Below are 23,825 nucleotides of genomic sequence, written 5' to 3' on the forward strand. Positions count from 1 at the left end.
AATAGATTGTGTTGGTCTTGGCCGTAGTACCTTTTTTATTTGGCCCCTATGTAACTATGTTAGAGAATATTCATCTGTTCTTGCATCTGAGACAGAATACCACAGCCTGCTGGTTGCTTTGGTGCGACTAACGGTCCCATGTGTCCCATTCAAAAGAAAATTATACAAATAATATAACTATGAAGATGGGGGGAGGGAATTAACACATGGACATAGTTGTCCCTTATTTGTTACAATTAAAAAAAAGGTTCTTTACTCTTGATATATCATAAAACATACATCGAGTTTAATATAGGGCAAATGTACTGCTGGTTGCCATAAACCCGTAGATCCGAACTTGTGCTGTGCCCCTCTCACAAGCTCGAGTGTGCGGGTCTGTGTCGGCTTGGCTACGGCGGCGAGTGATGTTCTCATGTTTTTTGTACCATTTTGGGCTCTTGCTCAATAAATTAAATTGGTACCACATTTTAGAACATGTAAATATGTCAAGTTTTGCTTTACTTCCGTAGGTCCTACCGAGTTCTGACTGGCATAGACTTTGTTGTGTTGTGTGTGCATTTATATTTTGCTCCCTCTTAGTAGCGACTCATGAACACCTCGTCCACCAACGTCCATTTAGTGAGCTCCAGGATGAGGTAGTAGGTTGTATAGTTGAGGATAACACCACAGGAGATAACTGTACAGCCTCCTATCTTTCCCTGTGGTTTCACCTGCCATCGCAACTTTTATCCATTCCTTGGATATCGGACTCTACAGGCAAGTAAGAAATAATTATTAGTATTAGTTTTGATCATTTTGTTCTAAACTTTTCACCTAAATGCTAAAATGTTGGACCATCTTGAGTAGTCTAGAAGAGTGTATTAGGCTATGGCTTACCTAACAACTCCTCAAGATTGTGTCAAATCCCAAGAGGGTTAAAACACACATATACATACCAGACCATGGGAGAGCTTCCAATTCGTAGCTGTTGCCATACAGATATGTCAGCTGTTGGTGGACAATCCTTCGACTTCTGACAGATTTACGGCAATGGTGGTGATTTTGAAGTCCTCCCAACAATGGGTATATTGTTCGAGCCCTGTTGAAATTCTGATATTAACGAATGTTGGATGGTTGAACATGTATTGGACTGGAATACTAAATAGATGTGAGAAGAAGGTGGCAGGACCTTAATAAGGAAGCTTTAAATGTCGCCCTTAACGATGGACACCTAGTTAGCAACTGTAATTGAGATCTTTGTTATTTTACCTGACACTTGCTCGATTACTGTAGATTTTTTCGGTTATTGTTGGCTATAATGGGTCGCAGAGTCAAAGGCTGCAGGATCATTTTTTAATCTTTTGTGTCTGTATTGCCATGCAGTGGGCGGCTGCATGGTTTTTCAGTCTGTACGCAGCTCCAGAGAGTTGTCTCCTCAGTGTCGCAGCGTCACCTGCTGTTCTGTCAGCAACACTACACGGGGGGATGCTACCCAACCTCAGGCCTTCAGCGACCTCTGCTGCACCTTGCAAGTCTATAGTCAAACAGCGCCCTCTAGAGGAAGCTGCATTGTAATTCTGCAGACTGCTTAATCTCTCAGTCTGTTCTGTCACTTCCAAGTGAGACAGACGGGCGTAAAATAAATATTGGGCGCCAAAATAACTTTGCATTGAATTCTGTTTCATATGTGCAGAAACATATGTTCAACCTGTACACAGTGTTAGCATTCCAGCAAATGTGGAGTAGAGTTTCTAGCAAATCCATTTAGACAAAGGCTGAAAGGGCTTTCTGGATGTTCTAGTTCTACACAGCCAGGGAGTTCCTAGACCCAAAAGAACATTGTTTTTCCCAATACAAAATTTAAGGACGGAAAATTCTACTTCTCCCCGTAGAGATCACGCCAGTCTGTGCTTTGCCCATCACCCACAGTCTCATCAAGTTTACTGCACGAGGTTCCCCTAAAATAGGATATCGGGGTATTCACGGCACAAGACATTACTCATCCTCTAATCTTATTATAAATTTTACAAGCGTAAATGCGTCCATTCAATTTTTTCCTTCTCCGGAATGACAGACGTATTCTCAGAGCTTCCAAAATAACCCAACACGTCCCTGTCTAGACGGAATATGCGAAAAAGAGGACAACAAAAAAAATATGAAGATTTATGGCCAGTCAAACGCACCACCGTGCGGTGTACATTCTTACCTTAAAAAGCACACGAGGCAGACACCGAACTATGTGGCGGCTTTTTATTTGAGGCTACAATTAAATATACCCCAGAGAGGCGGCAGAGGCAAACTGGGCACCTCGAATAGCCGACATGATGTACAGACGTGATACCTATATAGATACGTTATGGTTATGGGCTAGACTTATAACAGGTGGCAATACATCCCGGGGACAGTTCTAGAATTATAAACCGGTATGGGATGAGACTGGGTTTGCTGTCTCCGTACGCCACATTAACTCTTGAACCGAGCGCTCTCTGCAATGCGCCACCGTCACCTGACAGCGAAGAGTTAATCTATTTACAAATAGCGAACATCCAAGCGATTGGGAATATCTACCCATCTTTATTATTTTGCTACCTTCCCTACACCCCCCCTTCTGTTTCTACCCGTTTCTCCTCTGTCCCATCACCCCCACACACAGAGACAGTCCCTCCCTCTGTGTCTTGAGCCAGACAAGTTTAATAAATCCCCCCCATCCTGACTAGAACCGCATTGCGCTTTCTGCCTGTCTGGAAATGAAAGGCAGCCCAGGAGGCGGAGAGTGAGTAGGGGAGGGATGGGAGGGATGGAGCGAGGGGAGAATGGAGAGAGAGAGACGGCAAAAGGAGGGGGGAGAATGGTGAAAGAGAGCAGTGAGGAAGAAGGAAGAGAGAATGGTCAGACAAGGAAATGAAGAAGGCTTACAGGTATTGGGGGGGAACGAGGGGCATGCAATAGGATTCAACCTGCAGAGGTGAAACGTAGCGGGTTGCAGAGGAAAGGGGGATGCAATGAATTATGGGCTGGGGGGGGGGAAAACAACTAAGATAGCAATGAAGGAGCTAGACAGGTATGAACAGAAAAAAGCAAAAATGTAAAAAAAAAATTATATGGGGTCTAGACAGAGCGAGGTGGCGACAGCACAGACAAAGAGCATGTCAGTGTGGCAAGAGGTGGCAGACAGCACATTAGAGAGGAGAGCAGACAAAGAGGTAGCGGAGGAGAGCGGCAGGTGTATGATGGATAAAGGTACAGGGGAATGCACAAACACAAAGGCAAAGCCGCAGCAATTGTATCCAGCGCAACAATAAAAAAGGAAGCCAGATAATGCAAGGTGAAAGTAATGGAGCGTCCGGGCAGCTATTGACCGGGGAGACAGTCTGTAGAGACGGGGGGAGGCTGTCTATTCAGGTGCTCTAGAGGCCTGCGGTGGGCATAGCTACCTGTTACAGGCTGCACGGATTAGCTGTACGCAGCAGGCGATGTGCCTGTGGTGCTTGTCAGGTTTTGCATATAGAGGGGTGAGAGTGTATGTGAGGGCAGAGGAGGAGGGGGGTGGCATAGGCTGGCTCATGACGCTCTCTCCCAGCACAGACTGAGGATGGAGACAGACAGACAGCGATGGGGAGAGTGGCACAGGCAGCTGGAGGTCAGGTACGGGTTGGCGGGCATCTCTGATGGATGCCAATGTGCTTTTTATTCCTTATTTCCTGTCTGTTTTACAGAGATTTGGTCCTTATATGTTCTTTTGTTGTAGGGGGGTCTACACATCTGCTTGCTCATTTAGTGGGGACGCCTGTCTGTAGGATTAGCGTGCACTTTCCACGTTTGCCTTTTTTTTCTGGTGTTTCTCGGTTTCTGAGTTTGGGGCCACCGTCTACATCTGCATATCAGTTTTGGGTCAGTCGCTGATTAATATTCTGCGGCGGTCGAGCCGCCATTTTGCGCATTGTCCGCAGCCTCCGTCTGTCTGGGCGATCACTCGCAGGTCTCTGCGCACCTGTTACGGTGCACGTATGTGCCTCCTTTTGTCACCCAACTCATGCAGGTGGCAGTCTGTCAGCTTGCGGACAGGTGTCAGGCGAGGTGTGTCGGTATCAGGTCAGGAGTTCTGGTGAATTAACCAGTTGCATTCTTATAGTGTCGATCGGCAGCAGGTAACACAGCTGCGTCTGTCTGTGCCAAGCATAGTCACAGTATATATGTATATATGTCTTTCATATAAATGAGGGGGGTTGCTGACTGCAGGGGCACCTGTTGCTATGTCAGCCGAATCCGGTGGCCCGCTGCTTGTGCCATGGTGGTGAAGTAGTTGTGATATGGCACCAGGCCATCCAGTTATAGCCTGCACTTCCTGCAACCACTCCCTAAATTGCTCGCTAATACAGACAAGGCAAAATAAGGACACGCATTAGTGGGGTGCGCGCTGGCATAGTCCTGTAAGTGCCGTCTTCTGACACTTGTTCTGCTGCTAAATGGCCACTCATGGATAATGCAGAGTGAATCCTCCACCCCGGGCTGCTTGGCGATGGTAGACAGCGGGTCTGGCGCAGTGAAATCAACGATTAATGACACCGGCTATAAACAAGACGTTTATTTTTGCTCGATTTTGTCCCAAAACCGTTTTAACCCTTTACGTCTTAATAGTTTGTTACTTTCGTACTTTCGAACTGGATTATCCTTAACTCCTTTCATCCTGTGTCTTAGTCCAAGACTCCGGAGGGTTCGCTTGCTGGTGAAAATTTCGGATGAAGAAGAGGCGACACGATGCCAGAGGTAAGACAATGCCATGTGTTGAGGTGTGGACGTCTGTCTGTGTCTGCTGTTCCCTGAGCTCCAATGCCACAGTCCTGCGCCAGACAATAGACAAGATGTCCGCTCTATTGTTGTCTGGGACGAAAAAGGTTTTGCAACCGCGTTGACTGTGCTGACAGAATTTATAGTCTGAAGTCCTTTCATTTGTCATTCTCATCATTTCCATACTGTGAGGCGACATACATTAGATTTACACTATATACATATACAAGGGGATAACCTGCATCTGGGTATAGATAGATCTGTTACCTAGGATTACACTAACCAGAAGTTGTAGGTTTAACTAGTTGTCGCCTGGCTCTTCTACACATGGAACAGAAGATGGCAGCACTCCCCAATGATTTCAGTGAAGCAAAGCTGCTACTTTACTGACACATGTGTGTGCAGCATCTATTATCTATCTATCTATCTATCTATCTATCTATCTCATATCTATCTATTATCTATCTATCTATTATCTATCTATCTATCTCCTATCTATCTATTATCTATCTATCTATCTATCTCCTATCTATCATCTATCTATCTCCTATTTATATACCATCTATTATCTATCTATCTCCTATCTATCATCTATCTACCTCCTATCTATATACCATTTATTATCTATCTATCTCCTATCTATCATCTATCTACCTATCTATCTATCTATCTATCTCCTATCTATATACCATCTATTATCTAGCTATCTATCTATCTTATCTATCCTATGTATCTCCTATCTATCTATCTATCGATCTATCTATCTCCTAACATCTATCTATCTATCTATCTATCTCCTATCTATCTATCTATCTATCTATCTCCTATCTATCTACCTATCTATCTATCTATCTATCTATCTATCTACCTATCTATCTCCTATCTATCTCCTATCTATCTATCTATCTATCTATCTCCTATCTATCTTCCTATCTATCTATCTATCTATCTATCTCCTATCTATCTATCTATCTATCAATCTATCTATCTATCTATTTCCTATCTATCTATCTCCTATCTATCTCTCTATCTATCTCTCTATCTCCTATCTATCTATCTCCTATCTATCTCCTATCTATCTATTATCTATCTCCTATCTATCTATCTATCTATCTATCTATCTCTCTCCTATCTATCTATCTATCTATCTATCTATCTATCTATCTATCTATCTATCTCCTATCTATCTATCTATCTATCTATCTATCTATCTCTCTCCTATCTATCTATCTATCTGTCTGTCTGTCTGTCTGTCTGTCTGTCTGTCTATCTATCCATCTCCTATCTATCATCAATAACATTAAACCATGCAGGCCTCCTAAGCACAGCATACAGTAATGTAACCCACTGCGCTGTGAGCTCTAGAGCGGTAAAGCGATCCTGCTGCAGCGCTCCGGTCCCATATTATTGTACCGCTTTAAGGAGGTTTATCTAGAACATATTCTGCGCTTTTGTCGCTGACCGGGCTGTGGACATATAGCCGTGACCAGTAGGTGATGAACTGCGTCAGGTGACCACACGTATACCCGCTGTGCCATCACTATCGGTATACTATAGGGGGTTTTACGTATCTTTATATACACATCGGTCCAGATTTATCACGTCGCCTGAGACTCACCGTCTGGTTATTCCCACAGCAACCAATCACAGCTGAGGTTTTATACTAAGTAAAATAAAACCTAAGCTGTAATTGATCGCTATGGGAAAAACCAGACAGCGTGGGGTACAAGCAGCATTACAGACCTGGGCCATTAGGTCTCATTGGTGGTCAGTCGAGGCAGTTACATGGGAGTGTCCTTCAGATGCCATTATTACCCTACACCATGTTACAGGTGGGAGGGGCCAGACATCAGGATGGTTAGGAAGACTTGTGTGGGAGGGGCTGTGACAACAACTAGCCAATCCAATTACTACGGCTAAAATAAGAAGCCAGTAACTGAGGCTGAGTTGCAATACCAGACACAGCCATGAGCAAGAGTGGCGCTGCCTACCCCATAAACCCTCTCTTATTTCAGCCCCATACCATTCCTTACAGGGTTAAACCACACAAATACAAGTATACATCCCGTATCCAAGCCCACCGGGTTACATGACAACCATTCTTTTCACATAATCTCCATCAAACCTGAAATCAATGCAAATCTATGTGGATAGAGGGAGGAAGGTTCCCAGGGTTATTGGACGGAGGCGGCAGGAGAAAGGCCAGCGGCGGACGCAGTGTGGAGACTTAATAAAGCCGCTGGATTCAGATTATTTTATAATGGTGTCGGTAATCCGGTTTATTAGATTTTATATAGGATTCGCCAGCAAAATGGATGCAATCTTTTATATTATTCTCCAGTTGTTTGTGTTCTCCGTTTTACACTCGATCATGTTCCCAATTTACTCTTTTGCTTGTCGCCTTCTTGTATTTTTTAGAAACTGGAGGTTGTTTCAAAGCAACAGCCTAAGTGGCACTGGGTGACTACTATGTCTGTGCTTAGTCTTCAGTGTAGTGTGGTAGTCACCGGGCTGAGAAACCAGTTCCCACTACAAATGATCGGTGTCGACCTCTGGATTTGACAAAGTCTGAATGAATTCGACCTGAATCTAAATTGCCCCAATTACCTCCAGGAGTTGTGTATGATGCCCTGAGGGTCCAGGTTCTTTATATTTCTCTTGTACAAGATATTGTTCATTGAAGCAGTACAGTATTAGTGGTAGTAGTAGTAGTAGTACAGTATAGGACATGATGGACAGGGCAGGAGATGTGTGGCTGTGTAGGGGGTAGTAGTAGTAGTAGTAGTACAGTATAAAACATGATGAATAAGGCAGGAGATGTGCAGCTGTGTAGGGGTGGTAGTAGTAGTACAGTATAAAACATGATGGACAGGAGATGTGCGGTGTGTAGTAGTAGTAGTAGTAGTAGTAGTACAGTATAGGACATGATGGATAAGGCAGGAGATGTACGGTGTGTAGTAGTAGTAGTAGTAGTAGTAGTACAGTATAGGACATGATGGATAAGGCAGGAGATGTGCGGTGTGTAGTAGTAGTAGTAGTACAATATAGGACATGATGGATAAGGCAGGAGATGTGCGGTGTGTAGTAGTAGTAGTAGTAGTAGTAGTAGTAGTACAGTATAGGACATGATGGATAAGGCAGGAGATGTGCAGCTGTGTAGTAGTAGTAGTAGTAGTAGTAGTAGTACAGTATAGGACATGATGAATAAGGCAGGAGATGTGCAGCTGTGTAGTAGTAGTAGTAGTAGTAGTAGTAGTAGTAGTAGTAGTAGTAGTAGTAGTAGTAGTAGTAGTACAGTATAGGACATGATGAATAAGGCAGGAGATGTGCGTCTGTGTAGTAGTAGTAGTACAGTATAGGACATGATGAATAAGGCAGGAGATGTGCGGCTGTGTAGTAGTAGTAGTAGTACAGTACATGATGGATAAGGCAGGAGATGTGCGTCTGTGTAGTAGCAGTAGTACAGTATAGGACATGATGGATAAGGCAGGAGATGTGCGGCTGTGTAGTAGTAGTACAGTATAGGACATGATGAATAAGGCAGGAGATGTGCGTCTGTGTAGTAGTAGTACAGTATAGGACATGATGAATAAGGCAGGAGATGTGCGGCTGTGTAGTAGTAGTAGTAGTAGTAGTACAGTATAGGACATGATGAATAAGGCAGGAGATGTGCGTCTGTGTAGTAGTAGTAGTACAGTATAGGACATGATAAATAAGGCAGGAGATGTGCGGTGTATAGGGGTAGTAGTAGTAGTACAGTACAGGACATGATGAATAAGGCAGGAGATGTGCGTCTGTGTAGGGGTAGTAGTAGTAGAAGTACAGTATAGGACATGATGAATAAGGCAGGAGATGTGCGGCTGTGTAGTAATAGTAGTACAGTATAGGACATGATGAATAAGGCAGGAGATGTGCGGCTGTGTAGTAGTAGTAGTACAGTATAGGACATGATGAATAAGGCAGGAGATGTGCGGCTGTGTAGGGGTAGTAGTAGTAGAAGTAGTACAGTATGGTACTTTTTTTTGATGATTTTTCTAGAAAGTTGTATTTTCTTATACTGGTTTGAGTCCTATAAAAATGAGTAAAATCTGTCAGTAAAAAAAATGCAAGTGTGAACCCGGTGCTGTCTGTCCTTGCTTTTTCCATCCTGCAGGATAATACTTTTAGGGCTCCAAGACAATTTGGTTGTGTGATAACTGACCTTGTTGTAATACGGGAGTAGCAGAGCTTAGTTTGTTATTTATAGAATACGGTAACACTACATTTTTTGCAGGAATCACAGACACACCTTTCCATGTCTGGGAAGTGGCCCTGGTTTCTTTGTATAACACCTCCTGTTATCTGCTGCTGGTGAAGCATCATGAACACATCTCAAAAAACTCTTTAAGGCTTCACACCCCATTTTTAGAACTTTAGGCCCTATTCACACATCCACAATTCTGTCCGCAATTGCGGATCCGCATTTACGGACAGAAAATAGGATCAATGCATTTCAATGGCCCTATTCACACATCCGTAGGTGTTTACAGGGCTGTGCTCTGTACTGCAAAAAAAAGGACAGGCCCTAAGGCGGACTTATGTGTGGACCTATGTGTATTATTAATATTGTCGCTAATTACAATACATAAAAGTAAACTATATATATATATATAAAATAATAATAATAAACAATAGCCCAGTTGTCATGAAAAACTTAGCTCTGCTACCCAGAAGTAAATTACAAGTTAAAGGGGATGTATGGTCTAGGTCCATTCGATTCAGTTACTTGAACATGTTCTCTATTTCTAATCACTTTCTATTACTTTCTACTGTCTGATTGGAATTTTTAAATTTGTAGTAGATTTTTTGGGGGGGCTGCCATCTTGCCTGAGTGCTGTAACAGCAGTTACAACATGCTTTATGACAATCATCACAATAAACTCTCCTGACCCTATCTTTTTGTATGGGACACACTTGTGAGCATGCTCAGTGACCTCTGTAACCTGTGCATAGGTCATTCCACAGAAAGCAGAGCTGCTATTGTCTCCTCTATCTACTGATGGCACATCTCGCTGCAATGCTGTACTGATCACTTTCCAGCACCAGCAGCTTCCTTATCACCACAGACAGAACAGGAAGTCTCAGCTTAGTTTTAAGCCTAGTGGCCAAAATGAAAACGGCAAGATTTTAGGAGAATTTGTAAATGGAAACATAGTGGGAGGGGGGTTAAATCACCCACAAAAAATAATTGATTTAAAAACAAGGTAATTTTCTGATGACACATTAGCTTTAAAGGGAACCAATCACACTAAAATTAGGCATAAAGGTAAGGAAACGTGCTGGTACATCAGCCAGCACGCTTCCTAACCCTCCCCCTGTGCCCCCCGTCCCATGAACATTCAGCCCGCAAAGTTAGTTTATTAGTCTCCCGAGCTCTATGCAAATTACCTTGTAAGTAGTCACGATGGGCGGGACGGCTGTTCGAGTAGTCACGGTGGGCGGGGTCTTCGTCAAGTAGTCACTGGGTCGGCTCCTGCGCTGTAATCACGCCCCTCCGGGCATGTTGTAAAGCGGCGCCTGGTGACGTCACTCGGGGGGGGGCGGCATTGCACGTCGGCCACGCCGACGTCTTTACTAAGCTGCGCATGCGCAGTACAGTGGGTGAAGCCGCTGCTGTACTACGTGGCGAAAGGGCAGTACAGCAGCGTCTTCTCAGGCTGCACTGTGCACTGTGCATGCGCAGCTTAGTAAAGACGTCGGCGTGGCCGACGTGCAATGCAATGCCCCCCCGAGTGACGTCACCAGGCGCCGCTTTACAACATGCCCGGAGGGGCGTGATTACAGCGCAGGAGCCGGCCCAGGACCCAGTGACTACTTGACGAAGAGCCCGCCCACCGTGACTACTTGAACAGCCGTCCCGCCCACCGTGACTACTTGTATGGTAATTTGCATAGAGCGCGGGACACGATTAAACTAACTTTGCGGGCTGAATGTTCATGGGACGGGGGGCACAGGGGGATGGTTAGGAAGCGTGCTGGCTGATGTACCAGCACGTTTCCTTACCTTTATGCGCAATTTTAGTGTGATTGGTTCCCTTTAAGGAGTCACATGACAACTAATTCATGTAGAAGTCATGATCCAACTGAGTGGTTGAGAAATAGAGAGGACCCAGGAGTAGAGATGAGAGAACAAGCTGAAAGTTTGGTTTCACACTAACCTGAACAATCGGCATTTGAATCCCGCCATGTCCATGTTTTTCAGGCAGTCCTCAGGCTACATCCACCCTCTCTCCAGGCAGCGGGATTCAGCAGGTTCGCTCATCTCTACCCAGGAGGTGAAGAAAGTCCTCCCCCCATTCATATATCAGGTTTTAGCATGACATCCCCATGTGTAGCTGTCAGTGGTTTGGACCTGTTTGATCCTTGACCACTTGTTGAACTGAATATTAAAATAATTTAAGTCTTTTCTGTACACCATGTACATTCACCCTTGGGCCTTCAGGTTACTTAGTTTCAATATGCTGCCATTTAGAGGAAAAGGTCTAATTTAGCACCATGTGTGCAGCTGTCAGTGGGTTGGACCCTTTGCGCCATTCACCACTTGTTGAACTGAATATCAAAATAACTTATGTATTTTGCCTTAGTTTTAGGACCCACTGCCCTTTTGGTTCACCCCTGAGCCTTCATATTTATAAGGCTCCATCTCCTCCCTTTTAAGTAACGGGGGTCAGCATGGCATCCTATGTGAAGCTGTCAGTGGAGTGGACCTTTGACCTTTCACCACTCAATAAGCAGAACATCACAGTAAGTGGTGTCATTAGTAACAGCTTTGGGAGGCATGGCTTTGTCACTTCACCCCTGGGCTCTCCCATTACTTAGAACTCATCACATGCCTTTTAGAACCAACTAATATATAAGCAGGATACACTCAGGTTACTCACCCCATTTTTTAAAACCTCAATGCAGACCATAAAACTTCAATGAAGTTTAAGAAACTCAGCATCACAAAACCTTTGTAAATCCTGACACTATCACCCGCTTTCTGTATGAGGACTTCTCTACACAGCTGTAAAGCCTAAATTCTGCAGTTTTCATACCTTACTTTATAATTAGAGATGAGCGAACCTGGAGCATGCTCGAGTCAATCCGAACCCGAACTTTCGGCATTTGATTAGCGGTGGCTGCTAAACTTGGATAAAGCCCTAAGGCTATGTGGAAAACATGGATATAGTCATTGGCTGTATCCATGTTTTCCAGACAACCTTAGAGCTTTATCCAAGTTCAGCAGCCCCAGCTAATCGAATACCGAACGTTGGGGTTCGGATTGACTTGAACCCGAACCCGGTTCGCTCATCTCTATTTATAATACATTTCTTGGTGTTTGGTCCAGTAAAAATGCTTTTTATCATTGGTGGTTTGTGCCGCCTGGGGGGGCTTCACGTCCGCAGCAACCCAACCACATTGGCCTGACCACTTAAGCGTCTAGGCCTCTAAGCAGGACCTTTCCAATGGCTGCAGAGGGGGTGAAGCCTAGAGGACAATGACTTCACAGAGGGGCGGAGGCCTTTTTTCACTATGGCCAGGGAGAGGGTAGATGAAAGCAATGATGTCCGCTTACCTCCCTGGTTCCCTGGGATTGAAACATCATGTCTCGGGCTCTGTCTCAGACGAGAAAGCAGCGTGATGCGGGCCCCATCGGTGGCACCAGGGAGGTAAGTGGACAATATTGCTTTCATCCACCACCTCCCGGCCATAGTAAAAAAGGTCTCCTTTAATATCTATTGAAATGTAATAAAAGCAGCACAAAATGTAAAGAGGGTAAAGGTCTGCCTAACGCCAGCCCTTTATATAGGGAGACATTTATCATTCACATCAAACATACTGGAGATTCCTATTCATTGCTCTGTTTCTTCTCCAAGCTCATTGGTATATGGCATTATATAGGGTTAAGCTAGGGGGCGCTATGTCAGGATGGCTATAGGAAGGCTTATTATAATCAGTGCTTGTTTTACCTCTTGTCCTTCATGATCCTATATTAATTTACAGATCATCTATTTCTTCTCTTACAGGCTCTTCGGCGTCATCCAGGTAAGGGGTGTAAATGTCTCATCTTGTCGGCACATCTCTCTGTCCCTGAGACCCTTAACCTGTGAGGAAAAAATATGTCACAGGTGAGGTTCTGAGGAGCCGGGCGTCGTGTATTACAGCAGCGCTGGATGTCATAAGAGCAATGGACTCAATCATATAAGCCATCAGGCTATGAGGACAGCAGCATATGGTGTATTACTGAAGACACATACCCCAAGCAGTAACATCTGGGTCTCCAAACTGCGGCCCTCCAGCTTTTGCGAAACTACAATTCCTATCATGCCTGGACAGCTAAACCTTTGGATTTGGCTGTCCAGGCATTATGGAAAATGTAGTTTAGCAACAGCTGGAGGGCCGCAGTTTGGAGACCCATGGTCCATACTCTCCCTACACACTGCAAAAACATGCATCTAGATGAATGGCCTCCAGTGCATACATGAGGTATGGATACAGAGAGTGTTCTCAAGGAATAGACACAGGGTGCAGGGACCAACAGGGTCAGCAGTCACTATAAGAGATTATGTGAGTGCAAGTAAATTGTGAGTCACTTTTTGAGAATGAGGGCCAATATAAGTGACCACAATAAGCGGTGACCAATGGGAATTAGAACTATTGATATGGACCCATATGTATGACAATGAAAGAAGCAGTGACATTTTGAACTTACTGGGACACAGACTAAGAAGGTGGTACAGGTACAGGCTGCTACACTATAAGGCACCCTCACAAATACAGACCCCTATATTATAAAGGCCTTATTACACAAAGCGATTATCGTCCGTATTTGGCCCCTATACTATAAGGCACCCTCACTGGTACAGGCCCCTATACTATAAGGCACCCTCACAGGTACAGGCCCCTATACTATAAGGCACCCTCTATACTATAAGGCACCCTCACAGGTACAGGCCCCTATACTATAAGGCACCCTCACTGGTACAGGCCCCTATACTATAAGGCACCCTCACTGGTACAGGCCCCTATACTATAAGGCACCCTCACAGGTACAGGCCCCTATACTATAAGGCACCCTCACTGGTACAGGCCCCTATACTATAAGGAACCCTCACTGGTACAGGCCCCTATACTATAAGGCACCCTCACTGGTACAGGCCCCTATACTATAAGGCACCCTCACAGGTACAGGCCCCTATACTATAAGGCACCCTCTATACTATAAGGCACCCTCACAGGTACTGGCCCCTATACTATAAGGCACCCTCACAGATACAGGCCCCTATACTATAAGGCACCCTCACTGGTACAGGCCCCTATACTATAAGGCACCCTCTATACTATAAGGCACCCTCACAGGTACTGGCCCCTATACTATAAGGCACCCTCACTGGTACAGGCCCCTATACTATAAGGAACCCTCACTGGAACAGGCCCCTATACTATAAGGCACCCTCTATACTATAAGGCACCCTCACAGGTACTGGCCCCTATACTATAAGGCACCCTCACAGATACAGGCCCCTATACTATAAGGCACCCTCACTGGTACAGGCCCCTTTACTATAAGGCACCCTCTATACTATAAGGCACCCTCACTGGTACAGGCCCCTATACTATAAGGCACCCTCACAGGTACAGGCCCCTATACTATAAGGCACCCTCACAGGTACTGGCCCCTACACTATAAGGCACCCTCACAGGTACTGGCCCCTATACTATAAGGCACCCTCACAGGTACTGGCCCCTACACTATAAGGCACCCTCACAGCTCTAATGATGGTCACACCCTCTAGTGCCAGTATAAGGAGTATAATGATCCTACTCATGCAGCACCACCTCCCTTATAACAGAACAACTAGTGCTGCAAACGTCATGTGACAGCTTGGGAGCCGAGCTGTTTCCTCTATATACATTTGCATTGTGTTTTTTGTTTATTTTTTATTTTAGTTTTTTTAATTGAATAAAATATATTAAAAAAATTTAACAAAAATAAGTGTCATTTATTGAACGGCTTCTGTCAGTAATGGTGTGATTACAAAGATAGATTTATCTGACAGATTTTTGAAGCCAAAGCCAGGAACAGACTACAAACAGGGAACAGGTCATAAAGGAAAGACTGAGATTTCCCCTCTTTTAAAATCCATTCCTAGCTTTGGCTTCAAAAATCTGCCAGATAAATCTCTCTCTGTAAACACACCATAAGCAAGAGAGTGTAAGGACTTTTATTGGAGAGACTGGGCGATGTATGGAGATTTTTCAGGCAATGCTTCATGGGAAAAAGGTATGTATGCAAATCACTCCCCCCCCCCCCCCCTTTCTGACCTGTCCTAGAGAGTGTTGAGACCCTAAGGGTCCTATACCACAGGTTGATGGGGGCCCAATCAATAATGTAAACGAGCGCCGATCTGCTAGATTGACGCTTGTTTACTGGGCCTATTACACGGCCCGGTAATCGTTTAGCGAGGGCTACAGGGACATCGTTACTGATGTCCCTACAGCCCTTGTTTAAACACCATACTTTACCTAAGCATGTTGCAGGTCTTCTCCTGCGCTCCTTCTTCCTTCCGGTCCTGCATGCAGCAGCAGCTTCGGTGCGGCCTGTCTGAGCTGACAGACCGATCAGCCAATCACTGGCCGCGGCGGTCCTGGCCAGTGATTGGCTGAGCGGTCTGTCAGCTAATGTCGCTAGATGCACATCACTATTCCACGTAGCAATGCACGGTTGGTGCCCCATGATTTTAGGTTGGAACCTAAATAAACGATCAGCCGATGACGCGATCATCGGCTGATTGTTGTCTCTATTCCACGGAGCGTTAATGGGCCAATTCCACCACGCTGCTGCACACGCCTCTCCCCACTCTGCGACTAGGATGCCCCCATAGGCTTGCATTGGAAGGCAATCCAAGTCATGTGACCCAGCGCTGGAAGTGAACACGCTAAGCGGGGACTTCTCCCGTCTCATTCTTCACACATGGTATATTTCTTCCAGAAAATTTTTACAACTAAAAATGTGTTCTATTCATCTGAGCAGGACTGTTCAGGGGAGAAGATGAGGGATTTCTGTAAGTTCCATTCACATGAGACAAAGTACTCCACACAAAATCTGCCCAAAATCAACCTAAAACCCTGAACCGCCTTAAAGGGGACCTGTGTGGTTGTGATTCGTTCAGATTTCCATTAATGGTTACAGCCAGCAGGAAGAAGCTCTCAGCTAAGCACTTCTCTCCTTGTCTCGCAGGAGGAGATGATCTCTTAGACTTGTAGTGACGTCAGTATTCATGTCCGGGGGCAGGAATTATACCGAAGGGGAAGGAGAGACCCAAATGTACTCACACAAATACATATTACAAGAAATACACAGACCATATACTCCCATGTCTCATACACATAAGGGGAGAGTTATCAAACATGGTGTAAAGTGAAACTGTCTCAGTTGCCCCTAGCAACCAATCAGATTCCACCTTTCATTTTCCAAAGAGTCTGTGAGGAATGAAAGGTGGAATCTGATTGGTTGTTAGGGGCAACTGGGCCAGTTTCACTTTACACCATGTTTGATATATCTGCCCCATACTGTATATACCTATGCTACACACACATATACCCTATATACGTACACACCATAGGTACTGTGTGTGTGTGTGTGTGTGTGTGTGTGTGTGTGTGTGTCTGTACATATACCCAATACCAAACCATACACACACATGTATCATACAGACATATTATATACCTATACTAGGGCTGGGCAATATGGGAAAAAAATAAAATCTTGATTTTTTTTTTTAAATTAGAGACGATTCTCGATTTAAATCTCAATTATAATTTTTTTTGCAATTATTTTTTTCTCCTTCCCACTGTGCCCCTCTGTAGTAGGCAAGCCCCCTCTGTACCCTGTATAAGTAGTTTTGCTAAATATATGCCATGATGTGCCTCTGTACAGTATAGGAGATTTTCTTTCTGCCTCCATGTAGGTAGATTGTATCTGTATATGTTTGTGTGTGTAAGTATATATATATATATATATATATATATATATATATATATACCCCAGTCATTTATCTAGTATAGAAAATGTGGCTCTTCTTCCCCAGACTCCAAAAATAAGACCGCCAGAGTGTCAGCCCCTCATGTATTCTGCCTGTCCCTATAGTATACTACAGTGTCCCCCAAACTCTGGGGCTCCAAATCTGGCAGAGCTACACCTGGCAGGGCATGCTGGGAGTAGCTTTACAGCAGCAGAGACATTTCGGGAACACTGTAAGGGGTTTCCTTCTACAATGCCTTTGGCTTCCCATCCCACCATGGGTGATCCCAGCACTTGATAGGGAGGCACCGAAAAGGCCAGAGGGAGGCTGCGAGGATCACCCGCTGGGCTAACCGTGCTCCCCGCCCCGCATGGGGGGTCACTGTGGCCCTGCACCTCTTGAACCTGCTTCTTAGCTGCCCGGGGCAGGCTGCGCTGTGACTCTCTTGCTGGATCGTAAGTTGCTCCAGGCAGGGCAGAGCGCACAGTGATTTTGTTTGGAAATCAAATTTACGAATGGATTTTCAAATTCTGCACGAATTAATCGAATTAATTTGATTAATTGCGCATCCCTAATCTATACCATACATACTGTATACACCTATACCATACATACTATATACACCTATACCATACATACATACCATACATACTGTATATCCCTATACCATACATACACATATGCCATATATACTGTATATCCCTATACCATACATACACATATACCATACATACTGTATACACGTATACCATACATACACATCCCATTACATCCTGCACTCACCTCACTAGGGGCCAGAGTCCTGTCTGATACTCCTGGAGGGCCCCTGGCTGCTCCCCTGGCTCCTTGCACTTTGGCCAATGAAATCCGGCCGGGCGGGGCTTGCCTGGGACCGGTGTGCGCGCACCCAGTGAGGTCCCTTTGCTGTATGGGATTTAGACACTACCCTTGCACTTTGGCTTGTGAGGAGATGGAGGAAATGAGAGAAGAGTCCTGGATGTCACCGGGGAGAGGACAGCGCCATCTTGCTGTAGCCGAGGAGGCAGCAAAGCAGGAGCAATATGGCTGTGTGGAGCTCAGGGAAACAGAAGTGTCAGCGCCCCCGTGAGGCAGGAGGCGTTATGTGCGCTGTGTGAGGGCCGCTCTGCAGGCTCCTCCTGATGTCCGGACATACTAAAAAGCATGAAAAAAAGAATGAACATTATTTCCTAAGGGGAAACATATGAAATAAGATTTTTAATTGGTTTTATCAGTTAGATAGACCCGGAATGACCAGGATTTATCTGTAGCGCACAGTAGACTGAGTGTACCATGTGTAACACCTTACCTGTGCAATGTACACTGTTAATAAAGAGACGGCGGATCACTAATAAAGAGACGGCGGATCACTAATAAAGAGACGGCGGATCACTAATAAAGAGACGGCGGATCACTAATAAAGAGACGGCGGATCACTAATAAAGAGACGGCGGATCACTAATAAAGAGATGGCGGATCATTAATAAAGAGACGGCGGATCACTAATAAAGAGACGGCGGATCACTAATAAAGAGATAGTAGATCACTAATAAAGAGACAGCGGATCACTAATAAAGAGACGGCGGATCACTAATAAAGAGACGGCGGATCACTAATAAAGAGACGGCGGATCACTAATAAAGAGATAGTAGATCACTAATAAAGAGACAGCGGATCACTAATAAAGAGACGGCGGATCACTAATAAAGAGACGGCGGATCACTAATAAAGAGACGGCGGATCACTAATAAAGAGATGGCGGATCATTAATAAAGAGACGGCGGATCACTAATAAAGAGACGGCGGATCACTAATAAAGAGATAGTAGATCACTAATAAAGAGACAGCGGATCACTAATAAAGAGACGGCGGATCACTAATAAAGAGACGGCGGATCACTAATAAAGAGACGGCGGATCACTAATAAAGAGACGGCGGATCACTAATAAAGAGATAGATCACTAATAAAGAGACGGCGGATCACTAATAAAGAGACGGCAGATCACTAATAAAGAGATAGTAGATCACTAATAGACAGCAGATCACTAATAAAGAGACGGCGGATCACTAATAAAGAGACAGTAGATCACTAATAAAGAGATGGCGGATCATTAATAAAGAGATGGTAGATCACTAATAAAGATATGGCGGATCACTAATAAAGAGACGGCAGATCACTAATAAAGAGACGGCGGATCACTAATAAAGAGATGGCGGATCACTAATAAAGAGATGGCAGATCTATACAGCCATGGCAGATCACTAATAAAGAGACGGCAGATCACTAATAAAGAGATGGCAGATCTATACAGCCATGGGAGATCACTAATAAAGAGACGGCAGATCACTAATAAAAAGATGGTAGATCACTAATAAAGAGACGGCAGATCACTAATAAAGAGACGGCAGATCACTAATAAAGAGATGGCAGATCTATACAGCCATGGCAGATCACTAATAAAGAGACGGCAGATCACTAATAAAGAGATGGTAGATCACTAATAAAGAGACGGCAGATCACTAATAAAGAGACGGCAGATCACTAATAAAGAGATGGTAGATCACTAATAAAGAGACGGCAGATCACTAATAAAGAGATGTCAAATCACTAATAAAGAGATGGCAGATCACTAATAAAGAGATGGCAGATCACTAATATAGCCATGGCAGATCACTAATACAGCAATGGCAGATCAATAATACAGCAATGGCAGATCACTAATAAAGAGATGGCAGATCACTAATACAGCCATGGCAGATCACTAATACAGCAATGGCAGATCACTAATAAAGAGATGGCAGACCACTAACGCCAATAATTCCAGCAACATCTGACATATGAGAGCAGGGCCGTACACATCGCCCACCTCGGCCCTGCCGGATACGCCATCACTCTTAGCTTATGTGCACATTTCTCTGTTGCGGATCCAGGGCAGAATTCCCAGAAATAGCTTTAGGGGCCAATTCCACGGAGCGATAATCGCTCAGTGGAATAGAGAGAACGGCTGATCGTTCATTTAGGTTCAAACCTAAAATCTTCGGTCACCACCCGCGCATCGCTACGTGGAATAGACGATTTCACAAACATCATACATTACCTGTCCAGGCTGGAGCAGCTTCGGAGCGGCCTGTCTGAACTGACAGAGTGCTCAGCCAATCGCTGGCCGGGACCACCATGGGCAGTGATTGGCTGAATGTTCTGTCAATTAAGACAGGCCGCTCCGAAGCTGTCGCTGCGAGCGGGATCGGGAGAAGGAGAAGATCTGCAGCCTGGACAGGTAATGTATGAAACAAAGGCTGCAAGGACATTGGTAACGATGTCCCTGCAGTCCTCGCTAACGATTGTCGGGCAGATCGGCGCTCGTTTACATCATTGATCGGGCCCCCATCTCCAGTCTTCCAGTACCTATCAGCTGCTGTATGTCCTACAGGAAGTGGTGTATTCTTTCCAATCTGACACAGTGCTCTCTGCTGCCACCTCTGTCCATGTCATGAACTGTCCAGAGCAGGAGCAAATCCCCATAGAAAACCTCTCCTGCTCTACAGACTGAAGTACACCACTTCCTGAAGGACATACAGCAGCTGATAACTACTGGAAGACAGTTTTTTTTTTATAGAAGTAAATTACAAATCTCTGTTACTTACTGGCACCAGTTAATTTGAAAGAGAATTTTTTTTAGATGGATAACCCCTTTAACCTGTGGGCAATGGCGAACACGAGGACCCCCTAAAGATGCTAAAGTAACCCCCACACTATTACACATTGGGGCAGATAAATATAAAGGTTTCATCCCCACTGCTGCCAATCATCAGTGTCCATGGGCGATTACATACATGGGCCTAAGGGGGAGATTTATCAAACATGGTGTAAAGTGAAACTGGCTCAGTTGCCCCTAGCAACCAATCAGATCCCAGCTTTCATTCCTCACAGACTTTTTGGAAAATGAAACGAAGAATCTGATTGGTTGCTAGGGGCAACTGGGCCAGTTTCACTTTACACCAGTTTGATAAATCTCCCCCTAAAATAATAAATCTACAATCCACTCACCAACTATTGTGACACTACAACCTAATCTGAATGGATTTCTCTTTCCAGGTGTTATAATGTTACCCACTAGATGGCGACCTATTCCACAACCTGAACTCCACAATAATTTAGCTCAGGCTGGGTTGGGCATTTTTGCAGGCCATTTTTAGTATACAATTTATGAAGGAAAAAAAAAACTGATGCAATTGTGTGCAATCAGTTTCAATCATCTGTTTTTCCATTGACTTCCATAACAAGAAAAAAAGATCAAAATATGTTGTTGTTTTTTTTTCTTTCTTTTTAGTGTACACAAAACTTGGTTGACCACGTTTTTGTGTACGTTACAAGTAACCACGGATACATTAAATGGACTGCAGTGTGAACACAGCTTTATATTATATGAAGCAGTACACTCACAGCACATTATAGGATACAGCTGAGAATGTGACGGCCAGTATAGGGCTCTATTCCCATGTTCAGGTTTTCTGATGCAGTTTTTGAAGTCAAACCCAGGAAGGCATCATGAATGGACGAGGTGTATATAGGAAAGACTGAGAGCAAAAAATAAAAAAAATAATAAAAAATAACAGTATGTTCATACCGGGTGGTTACACTGCTGAAAATCTGCAAAGGTTCTACTCCAACATTCACTGCAGATATATAGATAGCACAAAAGTAGTGTGAACAGGGGCCTAATGCGATGCAGATTTTCTGCATACAAAGTATCTGCCCTGTATGAACATACTCTCAGGGAGGGCAGGGTACAAGGGAGGCAGAAATAGATGGAAATAGGGAAACAGACTGAAAACTGCAGTGTGAACCGGGCCAGAGAGCAGAGGGATCAGAACCGTGCTCAGGTGTCGGCTGACAATTGATTGATCACTGGCTCATTTACCCCCTGATAAAAGAGCCAAGAGGCAGGGCAGCTGTATGATGTCAGCTCTGGAGCTGTGTGTTAGATGAGAAAGCTGGTGGTCTGAGGTTGGTGAGAGGTGGTGCTAAGCACTGGCTGTGTGTATGTTACATTGGGGATCAGTAAGTGAATAATGACTGCTGGAGTGTGACTTCTGCCCTTGTGTACTATGCTGGCAGCCAGTGGAGGAGCCTGAGGATGTATGTCCAGGTCCTGCTCTGCTATGCTGGTGGGGTTAGGCTGTATTGAATGAGCTGGGTTGTGTTCACACTTGTTAGAACATATGTAATGGAAGGATATCATTGCTTATCTAGTATAGTCATGATTTTTTTTTTTTTTTTTTTTTTTTTTTTTGTTCCAACGTGGGAAAGTTGCAAAGTTTTTGAGTACAATGGGCTTGTTTCAAAACTACTTTGCTTAGTTATCTTGTACATTGTCGGCCATTGTGGGCAATATAGGACTGACTAAATTCTATGGGCTAATGCACATTACCATGGATTCTACACCCTATATAGTCTGGCCTCCCCTCCAGCACTGTACATGGTCTGTGACTGTGGGCTGCCTGTGCCCTATGGGTCTGTAATTCTGCTAAATTTTTATTCAAATTTTTATACAGCAATGGATACAACTGTTGTCTCGCAGGGCGCTGAGGCACTCATAATCGGACATACTGAAAGAGGACTTTTTTTTTTAACACCTTTAAGGCAAACACAATATATGGAACTGTCATACTGAATTTCAGGCAATGCTCATTTCCAGATTGCTGTTTGGAGGGGGAAAATTGGTATCAAAATGGCTACTATAATAGCTACAAAGCTAGTAAGTCAAGAAAACCTTGCATACAGATTTTTTTTACTGATTTTTAAACAACAAATCAGTAAAAAAAGGGCCCCACTGAATGGTAAAACCAGCAGAGTACATGTCTGTGATGTGGATGGCTGCAAGATGGTTCCTGGTCACGTAGACTTTATGTAGAAGGTGTTGCACTGTTCTCTATTGGGGTTACCTGACAGGCAGAGAATGGGTTACAGCTCTCAATACTACTAATTAACTTTACATGGAAGTTTCCAGAAACTGGGAGGAGTTATGCAAATTAGGTCCACCTAGGCCATTGTAATGCTAGAACTGTAGCTCCTCGTGAGTAAAATATACAGGGTGGACAGTTGTGTAATAGGGTAATGAAGGGAAAGATTTATCAAACATGGTGTAAAGTAAAACTGGCCCAGTTGCCCCTAGAAACCAATCAGATTCCACCTCTCATTCCTCAGACTCTTTGGAAAATGAAAGATGGAATCCGGTTGCTAGGGGCAACTGAGCCAGTTTCACTTTACACCATGTTAACTCTCCCCCTTCATAACCCTATTACACATACTGTCCACCTAATTTTGTGTAATTTATATTCACAAAACTGCTCCTCAGAATTGATCGAGGACCCCTGTGTAGGCTTCTGGTCAGGTCTAGCCTCTCGGCTCCCCCAGCTGACTGCTTAAAGGCAACCAATCAGCAGGATTGCGCTAATATGGTTCCCAGCTGCTTAGTAGGAAACTACTGTGCAGCTCCCCCAGCATACCGGCCGCATCAGTAGCTTTACATAACTGGACTCTCTGCCTGTCAATCATTCCTGCTGACAGGCAGAGAGACATGCCCAGATGACTAGTTGCCATCCCTCTTCTGGCTGGTAGCCTTGGAGCTGCAATCTATACTGTGCAGCTGGGAACCATATTGGCACGGTTATGCTGATTGGTTCCCTTCAAAGTGTGCCCCCCCCCCCTTTCCTGGGCCACTAAATCTGTAAATATGCTAAAGGACTGTTTTTATTGGCACTCACTCTGAGGTGCATAATGCACCAAAAACTCAATGCATGTCCTGTTCTTAAAGGGACTATGCCACTGTTCACACATTCACTGTGCATTTCAAATACAGTGAAACATGGGACACTTGGAGAGAAGGCATGCTGGAAATGCAGGGTGCAGATTAGCCTTATATTGAAATTCAACAATTTGCATTCAAATTGTTGACAAAGCCAGCAAAGTGTCAACCGTGTAGCAGAGCTG

General features: G+C 44.5%; 1 long non-coding RNA gene across 4 annotated transcripts in view; it reads right to left on the bottom strand.

Moving 5' to 3' along the window:
* LOC138769391 (uncharacterized) overlaps window positions 1-17,977 on the bottom strand; it is a 56,101-nt gene extending 38,124 nt beyond the window's left edge. For 2 of the 4 annotated variants that reach the window (XR_011359244.1, XR_011359246.1), the window contains exons 1-2: window positions 17,597-17,977; window positions 12,758-12,892 (exon numbers count right to left, since the gene is read on the bottom strand). This is a non-coding gene — a long non-coding RNA (uncharacterized lncRNA). Of the gene's footprint in view, window positions 1-4,549; window positions 4,861-4,882; window positions 4,953-12,757; window positions 12,893-17,596 lie in introns of those variants that run through there. The other 2 variants (XR_011359245.1, XR_011359247.1) reach the window with 2 other exon arrangements.
* Between the last annotated feature and the right edge of the window lie 5,848 nt (window positions 17,978-23,825).

Source organism: Dendropsophus ebraccatus, chromosome 12 (assembly GCF_027789765.1).
Source record: "Dendropsophus ebraccatus isolate aDenEbr1 chromosome 12, aDenEbr1.pat, whole genome shotgun sequence".
NCBI classification, from domain to species: domain Eukaryota; kingdom Metazoa; phylum Chordata; class Amphibia; order Anura; family Hylidae; genus Dendropsophus; species Dendropsophus ebraccatus.